Genomic DNA, 14,130 nt, shown 5'->3' with positions numbered 1-14,130 from the left:
AAATGGTTTTGCATATAATAGCAGCCAACATAGAGAGAGAGAGAGAGAGAGAGAGAGAGAGAGAGAGAGAGAGAGAGAGACAGCCCTTTACTATGTTCCACACTGTTCTAGATGCTTCGTGTGAATTAATTTATTAAATCCTTGCAATAACTCTATGTGATTGGTAGTAATAGGTATGGAAATAATGCCCAGAGAGGTTCAGAAACTTATAAAGGACATAAAGTTAATAAATGGCACAGTCAGAATCCAAACCCAAGAAAGTCTGTTTTCAGGGCTCATGTTCTTGACCACTACACTGTTCTTCCTTTCTTCATAAGAACCCTAAGGCTGCCACTACTATCCTCATCTAAAGATGATGAAATTGGGGTTCAGAACCGTTACGTCATTTATAAAATGTAATTCATCTAGTAAATGGCCAGGCTAGGATTTGAACACACTCTGATCTAAAAGCTCCCACACTTTCCATAACCCCATATTCCTTATAAACTGTCCCTGCTAGAAGGAAAAAAAAAATTTAGTGCCTCCAGTGATCATTATATATGTCTTCATTTGAAGCTTTGACTGTATATTAATATCGTCATAAAGGTCAAGGACCTTTGGACATTCTTGCTAATAAACCATAGAGCTGCAAGTTTCACAAGTGATTCTTAATGTCTACACCTGAAGACTTTGCAAGTAGCTTCATTCTGGAAACCATCTAATTTCCAGTAGGTAGACTCAAGTTTCTTAAAAACAAACACATTTCTAACTGCCTCCTGGACACCTCTACTTGGAAACCTCTCAGCTACTTCAAATGTAACTTATGAAAATTTGAACCTACTATTTCCCACCACCAAAAAACACCTTCCACCTCTTTTTCCATTTGCTCTCTCAGTTAATCATGACCACTAACCAAGAGCCACATCCTTCCCCCTCAACCACCACATCTCCATCCAAAAAGTCTTCAGATGTCTTTGATTCCACCTTGGAAATGGCTCCCTCTCTCATTTTTCCCTTTGTCTCTATCCTAATTGCTGACATTTATTCAGGCCCTTATCATCTCATTTCTAGAGACTGTTCCTCCCCCATGTGCCTTGCTGTAACTAATGTCCTTGTTCCAGTCAATACTCCACATTCCTGTATCTTGTGGTGGGCACAAAATACAAACTGGATCATGTTACTCCTCTCCTTTAGAAGGTTTATCCACAGGAATAAAAACCAGATTTCTGGATCTGACCCCAACACTCTAAACTCATCTATTTCCTTCCCCTCCTTCCCAAGTTCCCTAAATTCAAGCCACAAAGAACCAAAATTGCTTTTCCTAACTGCGAAGTTCTCTTTCATAAAGAACTGAATTGCCAGTTTATCTGTAAGAAAGTTAAAAGCTAGCCCGGCACTATACTATGTTTTAATTAACTATCATTTTCAAAAGTTCTTCACAGTCAGATATTCAGAGTTAAAGAAGACTGATAGTGAATCTCTGTTTAATATTTAAAAATAAAATCATTTATTTTGGAAATAGATGAGTTCTTTATTGTTTTATTAAAGCAAGAAACATTTATTGTCCTTCTCATGTGCTGGACATGATGCTAGGTGCTGGAAATGTCAGGGGTTGGTATAATGTGGTCTTTGCCCTTCATGCACACGTGATGTATGAGGAGAAGGAGAAATGTAACTAACTCAGCAGTGTTGTAAATGCTTTCCAGAAGGGAATAGGAGGGGCAAATGGGGGTTGCTGGCTGCAGCAGCAAGTTGGGGAATAGGCAGAGAAGGAGGGGGCAAGGAGAACAGCTGATGTTTAATGAGTGCTTGATGTGGCAGGCTCTGTGATGAGTGTTTTATGTATCCTGTCATCCTCTCCCATCAATCTTATGAAGAATGTCACTATTTGTATCCTCGTTTTGCATTTGGCACAATTGAGGCTGAGAGAGGAAAGTAAGTTGCCCGAGGCCTGATAGCTAAGAAACAAAGGATCAGGTTAAGAGCCCAAATCTACCTGACTGCAAAGCTGTTGCTCTTAACCGGTGTGCTAAACCGCTTCATCATAAAGGAGGTAATACAGCAGAGACCTGAGGATGATTAGAAAGTTTCCAAAAAGAGAAACAGTTGTAAGGATATTTCCGATAGAGGGGAAAATGTGTATGTAGACTATGAAAGAACAGAGAGGGGTCTAGAAATACAATCAGTATAGAATAACCAAAGCACAGTGTTCTTTTAGGTGAATGAAGATGAAATTAGAAATGTAGATAGGGGTCAGGTCTCAGCTTGCAGCTTGCCCTATGGAGTTTGGACCTCCTCATCCCCACAGTCGCATGAGCCAATTCCTATTTAAAAAATTTCATAATATTTACATAGCATATATATGCTATATATATGTGTATACACACACACACACACACACACACACACACACACACACATACACGTATGTTTATCTCCTGTCAGTTCTAGAGAACCCTGACTAATACATGGAGTTGAGGCTTAAAATGTACAGGGTTCTTATTTGGAATGAGGAAAATGTTTCGGTAACGGATGGTTGTGACGGTAGTACAACATTTTGAACATAATTAAGAGCACGGAAATATGTATCTATGTATATATATGTGATTAAAATATGTATCTCCTGTGTGTTCTGTTTTTCTAAGAACCCTGACTAATACAGATTCGGTACTGGAAGTGGTTCTTAAGAAACAGAATCTTAAGGATGAGATATGTGAGTTTGTTCTGGGGTTTTTGGAGTTGGCTTTCCAGTCTGATTGGATTCAAAGGCACTAATGACTCTATTTCCAACAATCAAGATGTTACTCATAATTCATGTGTGCATTGGCAATAGAGATACACAAAATATCACCACTGGATATGGCTACTCAAATGCTTATAAGAAGCAAGGCTCTGGATGAGAGTTGGTTTTGTTGTTGTTGTTGTTGTTCCAATCACATTAGAATTTTAATATGTGTTTGCTCATAGCTCTCATTTCTGAAGATTCCTGATTCTACCTTGGACTTACTAGGGGAAATGACAAAGCTAAGTAAGTTCTACAAATCAACACAAAAGAAAAGTGGTACACGTCAGTCCCCCAGAGCCATTAGTTAAATACGGAATCTTGGAAACATTATGGTTGTAATACCTATAATGCAAGAGTAACATTACCAGCATGTCTTCTTAGGACCCAAATCTATGCTAATACCATGCTTTATCCAACTTTTTTTACAAGAAGGAAAAAGAGTTGGCTAGAGAACTAGTTGGCTGAGAAGCATTTTCATGTCACGCAAGGTCTGCCTTTCAGAATATTCAGATCATTAACTACTGAAACAAGTAAGAAAGTTCAGTTCTTATAGGCTTAGTGTGCATCTCGTTTTGTGCTTTTATTTGAAAACCATATTAAATGTTGTGAGGATAATGGCACCTGAGCCCTGAGCTATTTTTATGGCTCTCTAGACAGCCAGCCATTCATTCTTTGAAGGCTACAAATGTGTCCCTGTGTTCAGGACTGGATTCTGTATACTCTGGGAACTAAAAAAGGACAAAGACAGTGATGACTTAAAAATGCCACTACCTGCCAATTTAGGTGAAGGGAATATGAGATTTCATCATATTATTCTTTTAACTTTCCCACAAGTTTGAAATTAAAAGAAAAAAAATTAGGAAAAAATTGTAGTGATGGTGGGAAGGACCTAGTCTAGCCATATCAGATATTGAAAAATATTGTGAAATTATAATTTTAAAACAGTATGAAATAAAGCAAAAACAATATGGTACAGGAAGAGAGAAAGATCAATGGATTAGAATATAATCCAGAACTATAGCCTCAAATCTATGGGAATTTAATACACAATGGAAGGGGTATTGCACATGAGTTAGGGGAAGAGATGCATTCATCATTCAATAAATGTTTCTGCTTCTCCCTACCTCACTGCATTTCCTAGAATCTTGGATATTTAATAGGTTTCTAGGTTACTAGAGCATCTTTTTTTAATGTATACTCTCTAATGAATTGCTCTAGAAATGGTTTGAGGCCCCAGTAAAATCTTGACTATTGGAAGGCATTATAAAGACAAGCTTCTTTTGCCAGTGAGATAACAAAGATTAAAGGAATAGTGTCCCACCTCTTCACTTCCAATTCCTCCAGGCTCCCTTTGACCACCTTTATCTCTTCCAGCTGGGACTGTGATGGTTAGGTTCATGTGTCAACTTGGCCAGGTGATGGTACCCAGGTGTTGGGTCAAGCAAGCACTGGCCTAACCGTTACTGCAAGGACATTTGTGGCTGGTTAATAAACCAGAAGGCTGGTTTATTAAATCATCAGTCAGTTGGCTGCAGCTGTGACTGATTACATCAATGAAAGGTGTGTCTTCCACAATGAGAGAATGCAATCAGCTGGATTTAATCCAATCAGTTGAAGACTTTTAAGCGAGACAGATAGAGCACCTTCACTTCTTCATCTAACCAGCAAAGTGTTTCCTGCGGAGTTCATCAAACACGTTCATCGGAGTTGCCAGTTTGCTGCCTGAGGAGTCCATAGAACATCTTCATTGGAGTTGCCAGTCTTGCTGCCTGCCCTGTAGAATTTATACTCATGCACACCCACAGTTGCATGAGACACTTTTATAAATCTTATGTTTATAGATATCTCTTGTTGATTCTGTTTCCCTAGAGAACCCTAACTAATACAGTGGCTGTCTCTAATCTAATTTCTTCCTGCAACCCTTCACTGGAGAAAGGCCATTGGCATCCAGAACACTTCTGCTAGCTCAGAAGGCATGTGGCTGATGTCTGCTTTCTCCCAGGTTGCATTTCAAAATGGCGTTCTCCAAAATGTCAGCTTTCAACAACCATCTTCAAAATGTGGTGGTATATACAAAATAGGACTAGAGCAGGTCCTGAAAGCACAGGTTACATGAGGAAGTGGCCCAAATGCCCATGCCCCTCACTCCTGCCCACGTTACCTTCTCTTTCCCAGACCACAGGTATGGACTCTTGGAGAGTTCCTTATGATGAATTGACTGAGGATGAGAAAACTCGAGCATGTTATACAGGTACCACCTGAAAGTGGACAGCTGTAGCACTACAGCCCCCTTCTAGTACATACCTGAAGCACAGACTCCCAGTGGGCAGAACTTGTTAGTTTTGCGTGGAAGGAGAAATGTCCAGAGGTATTCTTGTATACAGATTCATGGGCTGTTGCCAATGATTTTGTTTGGCTGGATGGTTGGGGACTTGGAAGGAACATGATTGGAAAATTGGTGACAAAGAGGTCTGGGGGAAAGACCTTTCTGAGTGGGCAAACAACATGAGGATATTTTCATCCCATGTAAATGCTCAATGGAGAATGATTTCAGCAGAAGAAGATTTTAATAATCAGGAGGATAAGATGATCCATTCTGTGCATACCAGTTGGTCTCTTTCCCCAATGACTCCTGTCATTGCCCAATGGGATCATGAACAAAGTGGCCATGGTGGTAGGGATGGAAGTTATGCATGGGCTCAGCAACATGGACTTCCACTCACCAAGGCCAACCTGGCTACAGTCACTGATGAGTGCTCAGTCTGCCAACAGCAGACAGCAACGCTCCGTTCCTGACATGGCACCTATTCCCCAAGGTGATCAGCCCGTACCTGGTGGCAGGTTGATTACACTGGACCACTTCCATCATGGAAGGTGCAGCATTTTGCTCTAACTGGAAAAGACATCCTACTCTAGATATGGGTTTGTCTTCTCTGAACACAATGCTTCTGCCAAAACTACCATCTGTGTACTTACAGAATGCCTTATCCACTGTCATGGTATTCCACACAACATTGCTTCTGATCAAGGAACCCACTCCACAGCAAATGAAGTGCAGTAATGGGCACATGCTCATGGAATTATCTGGTCTTACCATGTTCCCCATCATCCTAAAGCAGCTGAATTGATAGAACAGTGGAATTGCCATTTACAGATTCAATTATGGTGCTACAACCCCAGCTTTCACTAATAGCCTCCACAAAGTGCTTCCAGTCTCCACCACAGCCTAGTTGTAAAGCTACCACCACATTTTCAGTTTTTGTTACAGCAACACCACACTTCCAGTACCAAAATCTGTCATAGTTATCTATTGCTGCATAACAAGTTACCCTAAAACTTAGTGGCTAAAAGCAAGCATTTATTATTTCATTTTTCCTATGGGTCAGAAATTCAGGAGCAGTTTAACTGGGCAGTTCTGGCTCAGGGTCTTTGGATGAGGTTAAGCTCAAGATGTCAGCCAGGCTTGACTGGGGCTTGAGGATTCACTTCCAAGGTGGCTCACTCACACATAGTGTGTTAGCACTAGCAGTTGGCAGGAAGACTTAGTTCCTTGTCATGTGGATTTCTGCCTAAGGTTGCATAAGTGTCCTCATGACATGGCCGCTGGCTTCCACCAGAGCAAGTGATCCAAAAGAAAGCAAAGCAGGAGCCACAATGCTTTTTATGACTTAGTTTGAAAGGTTACACATTCTCATTTCCTCAATATCCTAGTGGTTACACAGGTCAGCCCTGTACAATATGGAAGGAAACTACACAGAGTGATCCTTAGGAGTCATCTTGGGGTCTGGCTACCACACTACCCCAAGTGATAAAGATTTCTTTGTTCTTTTTAAGATTTGTTGTTTTATTTTTCACCTTTAGGTCTACCATGCATCTGGAATTGTTTCTTATATATAGTACGAAATAGGGGTTTAAGGTTCATTTCTATCTATGTTGATATCCAATTGGTGCAACACCATTTATTGATAACTCCATCCTTTCCCCACCATATTGCAGTGGCATGTTGGTTACAAATCAGGTGCTCTTTTATGTGTGGCTCTGTTCCTTTGGTCTACCTGTCTACCTCTGTGCCAATATCATGTCTGTTGTTTATTGTATTTCTATAAGGAGTTTTCATACTTGATTTCAAGTTTGACTGGCCTATCTTTACCCTTTGCTTTTATAAATACACTTTATTTAGCCTTGGCACTTTTTACAACTACTGATGCTCACGTCTGACCCACCTAAGATTCTGACTTAATTGGTTTGGGAAGGAGCCTATATTTCTCTGAAACTCCCCAGGTGATTCTAAAATGCTGCCAGAGTTGATAACCACCGATCTAGTTGAAGTCTGTGCTGCAGCAACTGAGGAAATTAAGGACCAGAGAAGTTAAGTGTTTGCCTAAGGTTACACAGAGGGGCATTTGCAGAATCAGGGCTCCGATCCAGGGTCAATGCAGGGCCTTGCACCCCAGTCCAGTACTCTTTCCACCATCTGCATTTAGTCTTGTAGCTAAATAGCAGAAAAAGCAGGGAGATGGGACATACTGTGACTTTCTGACTCCCTACACTTGGGAACTGCTGTGGTTGAGGGGGTCAAAGGGATATTAGATTACCAGTCCATGCACTTAACCAACAGGCTCAAGGTAGGAGGCTGAAAAGACAGAATGGTGAAGCTAGGTAGAGACTTGAGAGTTCATCTTTCCAAATGTTTAACAGATGAGGAAATCTAGGCCCAGAGAGATCATATAGCCAGTTAGTGGCATAGGGAGAACCTGGCTCTGAGATCTGCCACCCTCCTAATCCTGTTCTTATTATCCCACTGTCTGGCTTTCTACCTGCCAACACTTACCTGAGTTAGTAGCTCTTGCCACGAGCTTCAGTTCCTTAGGAGTTTCTTTCTTCAGTTTACCTTTACATACCTTGTGGGATGATTCCTGAAAGGAGCAAGCCTCTGTTGTTTTCCTCATAATTACATTTCTTATTAACTGAGCAGAAAGAATTTACAGCTCATACAACTAAGTAGTATTAAGCCCTGGCTTCTCACCTAACTCGCTAATCCTAGGCCCACCAAAGAGAAAAGACTTATAACTTCCATTGTAACTCTTGCCTTTAAGATTTTTAATAGGAAAATCTTTTTTCTTCCACAAGAGAGCAGCAAAGAGCTTTTTCATTACACAGTTTATTTCTAGCGTGCTTAAAACCCGATGTTGATAGCACTTTTTATTGTTAAAGAAACTTCCTTGGGCTTTTTTTTTTTTTTTTAAATAAATGTACATATGGGAAGAAACTAAAAGCATGGCTTTTCTTTTAGGAAAAATTCTTCATTTAAAATTCTTAACAATGCTTGGCACATACTAGCCATTCAACATATTTCTTAAGTGAAAAAGTGAACAGCTTGAAATAGACAGGTATTTTAAAACGATACCAATAACTTAGGTGATTGAAACAATAGTAAGTGGGAATCCTGCCTTTGATTGATTTAGGTGGCTAGGATTGCTTTAAAATTTGGCACCGTGGTCCCAATTTTCCTTGTCAATATGGTGGAATTAGATCAGAGGTCAGAAAATTTGGCTTTAGTTCAGTATCTAATTTGGGATGGTCATTTCCCTTTGGAGCCTCCATCTCATCTATTACCAGACGAAGCTGGATCATCTCTAAACTCCCGTTAGCTCTAAAATTCTGTAATTTAAAAACCTATCCCATCATCATTTTAGAATAAAGAAGTTTTCAATTAAAATTTTCAGCATGCTTTATTAAGAGTTGAGGCTTTCATTTTACAGATGAATATTGAAGTATCTTGAACCACTGGGGCCTATGCTGTAAAAAATCAGAACCATAACTCGATTGCTTACATGTGAACAATTCACAATCTGTTAGAACATTAGTTATTTTTTAAAGAAATAGATGTTCATAATAGAAAATTTGAGAAACATAGAAAAGAATTAAGAGGAAAATAAAAATCAACCATAATTTTACTAATGAGTATCCTGTTGTCTATACTTGCTTTTAGAAAGAAGGGTCAGAGTATATCTAGATTTATGTCTTCCTTTTAAAAATTATCTTGTAATATTTTGAACAATTTTCATGTCATTATGTTATTTAGAATAATATTTAATTATTGGATAATATTCTATTATTCCATCTTTATCCTTTCTGACTATTCTCAACACAGAAGTCAGAACAGATCTTATTGAATCATAAATCAAATCATGTCCCTTCTCTGGTTAAAAATCTCCCATGGCTCCCATCTCACTCAGATAAAACCCAAAGTCTTCAAGATCTGCCTTCCCTTCCTCTACCTCTGTCATCTCCCCCTTTACTACTATTCTTTCTTGCTCACTCTGCTCCAGACAGACTGTTAACCTTCTGTTCCCCAAACATTCCTGGCACACTCCTGCTTTGGGACCTTGCCTCTTTGTAGAATGTTCTTTCCTCAGATATCTGCAGGACTCACTCCCTCCCTTCCCTTGGGTGTCACTTAAAAATCACCTTCCTGGTGAGGCTTTTTCTGGCCTCCCCACCTAAAATTGCAACCCCTTGCTGATATTTTGCCGCCTCTTCCCAGGGGCTACATATTTTACTTATTTTATTCATTGTCTCCACCCCTCAGGAATTAAACTCCTAAAGGCAGAGGTCTCAGTTTTGTTCACTGAATGTCTCCAAAGGTTCTCAATAGCTATTTTATGTATAAACGAATGGGACCCATTAGTGTTGAGCATTTGGATTATTTACTTTTTTTCTCTCCATTTCTTTTCTCATTTGCTATCAAACATACCACTGCAATGGCTAACTTATCCAAAATAATTTTTATCTTTGGTTATTTTCCTTAATTAATTTCTTAGAAGTAGAATTTATTGGCCAAATGGGATAAATACTTTTAAAATTTGGGGAAGGAGGGGGTGACTTTAGATTTATAGAAACTGCAAAGATAATACAGAGCCTACTCATATTCCCTTCACCCAGCTTCCTCTAATGTTAACATCTGACATGGAACATTGATGAAAACTAAGAAATTAACATTGGTATGATACTGCTAACTATGTACAGACTTTATTTGGATTTCATCAGTTTTTTCATTAACGTCATTCTTTTCTAGAATCCAATCTAGGATCTCATGTTGCATTTAGGAATAAATACTTGAAAAATCTTCATCCATGTTCTTAAAGTTTTCTCCAGAAATGTGCTTCCAGTCTTTATTGCCAACAGCAGTGTATGAAAACTTGTTATTTTCCTTTTTAAAAAATATTTAAAATTCAGCGTTTGACTTCATGGCTAACTATCATAAAACTAGACTAATAAAGGTAGTGTATGTTAGAAACCTAGATTTTTTTTTTATGTCAATATGTACAGGACCATGGGTTTTCAGATAGACAGACATGTAAGCTATCACAGGCAAAACATACAGCTGGAGCAAAAGTGTCAAACATGTGTTTTGGGAACTTGAATACTATGGCTGGAAGTGGGGTGAGTGGAGCCAGAGACAGTGAAGAATAAAATTTGAAAGAGATAGTTGTGGCCAAATGCCATCCACAGAGGTGGGGTAAGGGGAGACCAAAGTGACCCCAACTTGGAGCAAGGGATTTCTTTGAAGTCTCATGTTTTACCTTTAAAATTCTTGTGAACTTTTCATTCCATTCCATAATATAATAGTGTTTGATTTAAATGACTTAAGGAAAATAAAATGTTTTTCTAATTGCTAGTTAATGGGTAAGATGATATTTTGTGTTCCTGCCTGTTTCAGAAAATTGGGACTGGAGCTAGAGGTTAATCATCAGGGCTATTTCTCATTTCTCTGTAATGTCAAATTATACAAATATGTGAATACAAAAAAACACTTTTCATGCCTTTGGAAAAGATTTCTGGATAATTGCCAAGAGGAGAGATCCACAATGCTGACAGAGAAGTGTACTACAATGTTTATGGGAATCTATTGGTGGAAAGATTGGTATGTATATTCTTCTGAGAGGTCAAATCTGAATCATTCTCTTATATGGTAGTATGGCAGCCTAAAACAGTCTCAGAACTATTTGCCAATCACTTCTGTTTTCAGAGGTAAACTTCACAAATAACTTTTTCAGCAAAGAAAGATGTTTGTTCTTTATTTTCATCACATGTAAATAAAGAGCCTGAAATGAACAAGTCCTCTCCCACACAAAAAAATTCAATGGTTGAATTCTAACAAGCTTTTTTGCAGAAATGGACAAGCCAATCATCAAATTTATGTGGAAGGGTAAGGGCCCTGAATAGCTAAAGAAGAATGAAGTTGGAGGACTCACACTTCCCAATCTTAAAACTTATCACAAAGCCACAGCAATCAAAAGAGCAAGGTTCTGTCACAAGGATAGACAAATAGACCAATGGAATCAAACTAAGAGCTCAGAAATCAACCCTCACATACATGGCCAACTGATTTTTGACAAGAGGGCAAAGAGGAGCTGCCATCTTTAGACCTGCATCTGGAGCAGTTTTCAGCCATCCTGGGAGACTGGCCATAATGAAACTTCTTCCCCTGCTCTTCTGGACTCTTTGTGCTGTGTAAATAACGAAGAGTTTATTTGCCCATTCTGGACTCTATTCTGTGTAATAAAAGGGTCATTTGCTGAAAGTTTCTGTTGTGCCCTGAACCAGTGTTACCACGATGTACCAGTGTAGAACTTGCTCCACACGTGGAGGCGATGATTCTAAAGCAGCCCATTTGGCCTGCATCATGGTCCAAGTTTCTTACCGCCCAAGTCAAAGTCCAGTCCAGTGTGGCCAAGTATGGAAGACTGGTCTCTCGCACTTCCCAGCTTAGGAGAAGAACTTTCCAGCACTGGAACCCATTTTTGCCTTGGGATGAATGCCCTGCAGACTCTTCCCATGGCACACTCCTCCTCCTTCTGCAGGTCCCAGCCGAACGGTCACCTTCTCAGAGGCCCTATCTAAATTGGCCTCTCCCATACACTCCCTGATTTCATCAGCTAGTTTATTTCCTTCAGAACCCTCATCGTTATCTGTAATTACCTTGTTTATTTAAACCCTTGGTTTCCATCATTCCTCCTATCTCCAGTTCAGGAAGTTGTTAAGGGACTGCCTCTTGTCTGTTCAGGCTCACCAGACCTCATATGATGCCTCATACAGAACAGGCATCAGTTAATATTGTTGGACAAATGAAGAGAAGAGAGATAAATCTATACTCCTTATATGTGGTTTTTCATCCATCTCAGGGGGAGGGGCTTCTGCCACTGAGAATTCCTGCTCTGATAAACAATCAGGGCTGCTTATTACTGGTTGGCAGGTTTAAGGTCAGGCTGGGCCTCTTCATTAGATTTAACCTCTCCCCCACATTGTGGAATGGCACACAATAGAAAAGGAGGTGGAGAGAGTGGGAGGCCAGAGGATGGCCACTTAGTGTGTGTTTGTGACTTCCCCAGAGAAGGAGGTGGAGGTAGGTGAGGGCTGGGTGATGGCCACTCTGCCAGTTTGTATGTATTACGTCCCCCAGAAAAAGCCATGTTTTATGATGCAATTTTGTGGGGGCAGACATATTAGTGTTGATTAGGTTGGCACCTTCTGATTGAGGGTTTCCATGGAGATGTGACCAAGCCAACTGTGAGTGACACCTTTGATTAGGGTGTGACCTCTTGATTGAGGGTTTCCATGAAAATGTGGCCCCGCCCATTCAGGGTGGGTCTTGCTTAGTTCACTGGAGTCCTATAAAAAGAACTCACAAACAGAAAGAACTCAGAGCAACTGAGAGTGGCATTTTGAAGAGGAGCTGAAGCTAAGAGGACAAAACACCCCAAGAGCAACATTTTGGAGAAAGCCGTTTTGAAACGCAACCTAGGAGCAAGCTGGCGCCAGCCACGTGCCTTCCCGGCTAACAGGTTTTCGGACGCCATCAGCCATCCTCCAGTGAAGGTACCCTATTGATGCCTTACCTTAGACACTTTATGGCCTTAAGACTGTAAGTTTGTAACCAAATAAACCCCCTTTATAAAAGCCAATCCATTTCCGGTATTTTGCAAAACAGCAGCATTAGCAACCCGGAACATCTAGTAAAGCAGAACTTTGCTTAGCAATTCAAAAAGACAAAAACAAACAAAACAGACCTGACACTGTCTTGGTTCAAATAAAAACTTTAATAAAAATTTCAAAAATTATGTCAAAGATGAGGACTAAAAGTTAGACATGAGGCAGACTCATAAAACAAAGTACAATTAGTTCCACGTTTCAAATAGACCATAAAGTGCAAAATTGTAAAATGCCAAATGTGCGAAAGAATCATTAACAGTCCTTTCAGTGATTTACCATGTAAATTTTTTTAAAGTGCTACAGTTTGAACCATTGCATTTAAAAGTTTAATACAAATCTAATTTCAACATAATCTGACAGAAAACTGAAGTTTTTTCCTCAAGTATGCTAAAATCTCTTTGGTTATGCTGAAAATGCTGCATAAATTGAGTAATAAACTTGCTAATGCCCAGTCATCAGTGCAATTCAAAAGCATATGAAACAAATTACGTATCGGAAAAAAAAAGCATTCTGCCCAAGGTACAGTGTAATCCATATGTGTATCAACTCACCTAAAAGCTATACAACAACCTCTCCATTCACCTACAGTTCCTCTGCATTTATTTTATTCATTTTTTAAATTATTTTTTTATTGTAGAATATAACATATATAACAAAAATCCTCAAGGCACTTAAAAATTAGCCTTTATTTCATTTACCTATATTGAAAATGCTTAATTAAATATATAAAAAGGAAAGGAGCAGTACAGTAGTAATAAAAGTAAGTAGAGTCAAAAATTGATTTTTGATTCTATATAGTTCTTTTGTTCTTCCCCTTATTATGCTTTAATTAAGCAGATATTATTTCCATTCCTTAAGTATGCAGTAGAAGTCTGCCTAGGAATGTGCTAAGTTTAAGGAAAAACATTGCCTAGCACTCAAAATTGCATTGGACTGCCATTCACAGACTAAGACAATTTGACTACCCAAGAGAAACAATCGACTGATAAAGAAATTAGATATCGGAGAGGTCAGCAGTTTTGACTAGACTGGAAAACAGGGCAAGGAAGGGAAGGTGAGTCACAGGAGGCCTTGATAATTGAAGTGATCACATTCAGAGTTTCATCTTCTCCTTTTCATTTAATTCACCACTCCGTGTCTTTTGTTGCTCTCTTCCCCACCAGTAGCAGCTGCATTAGCTGCTTCCCCCACTTTAGGAAAGCAAACAAGAGGCCTATGGCCGTGGTTTAGTCTCCAGTTGCTGGGAGCCTGCATCCTAGGTTCTTTTTTAAGCTGTTAAGGCATCATTCTAAGTTCATTTGAGATGGATGGTTGTTTTAAATGATGAGTGCATTGTTAGGTTGGAGTCGTTTAGGAATCCATGCAATGCA

Source organism: Choloepus didactylus, chromosome 3, assembly GCF_015220235.1.
Source record: "Choloepus didactylus isolate mChoDid1 chromosome 3, mChoDid1.pri, whole genome shotgun sequence".
Lineage (NCBI taxonomy): Eukaryota > Metazoa > Chordata > Mammalia > Pilosa > Megalonychidae > Choloepus > Choloepus didactylus.
The sequence above is the reverse complement of the archived record's forward strand: the minus strand, read 5'-3'. Positions refer to the sequence as shown.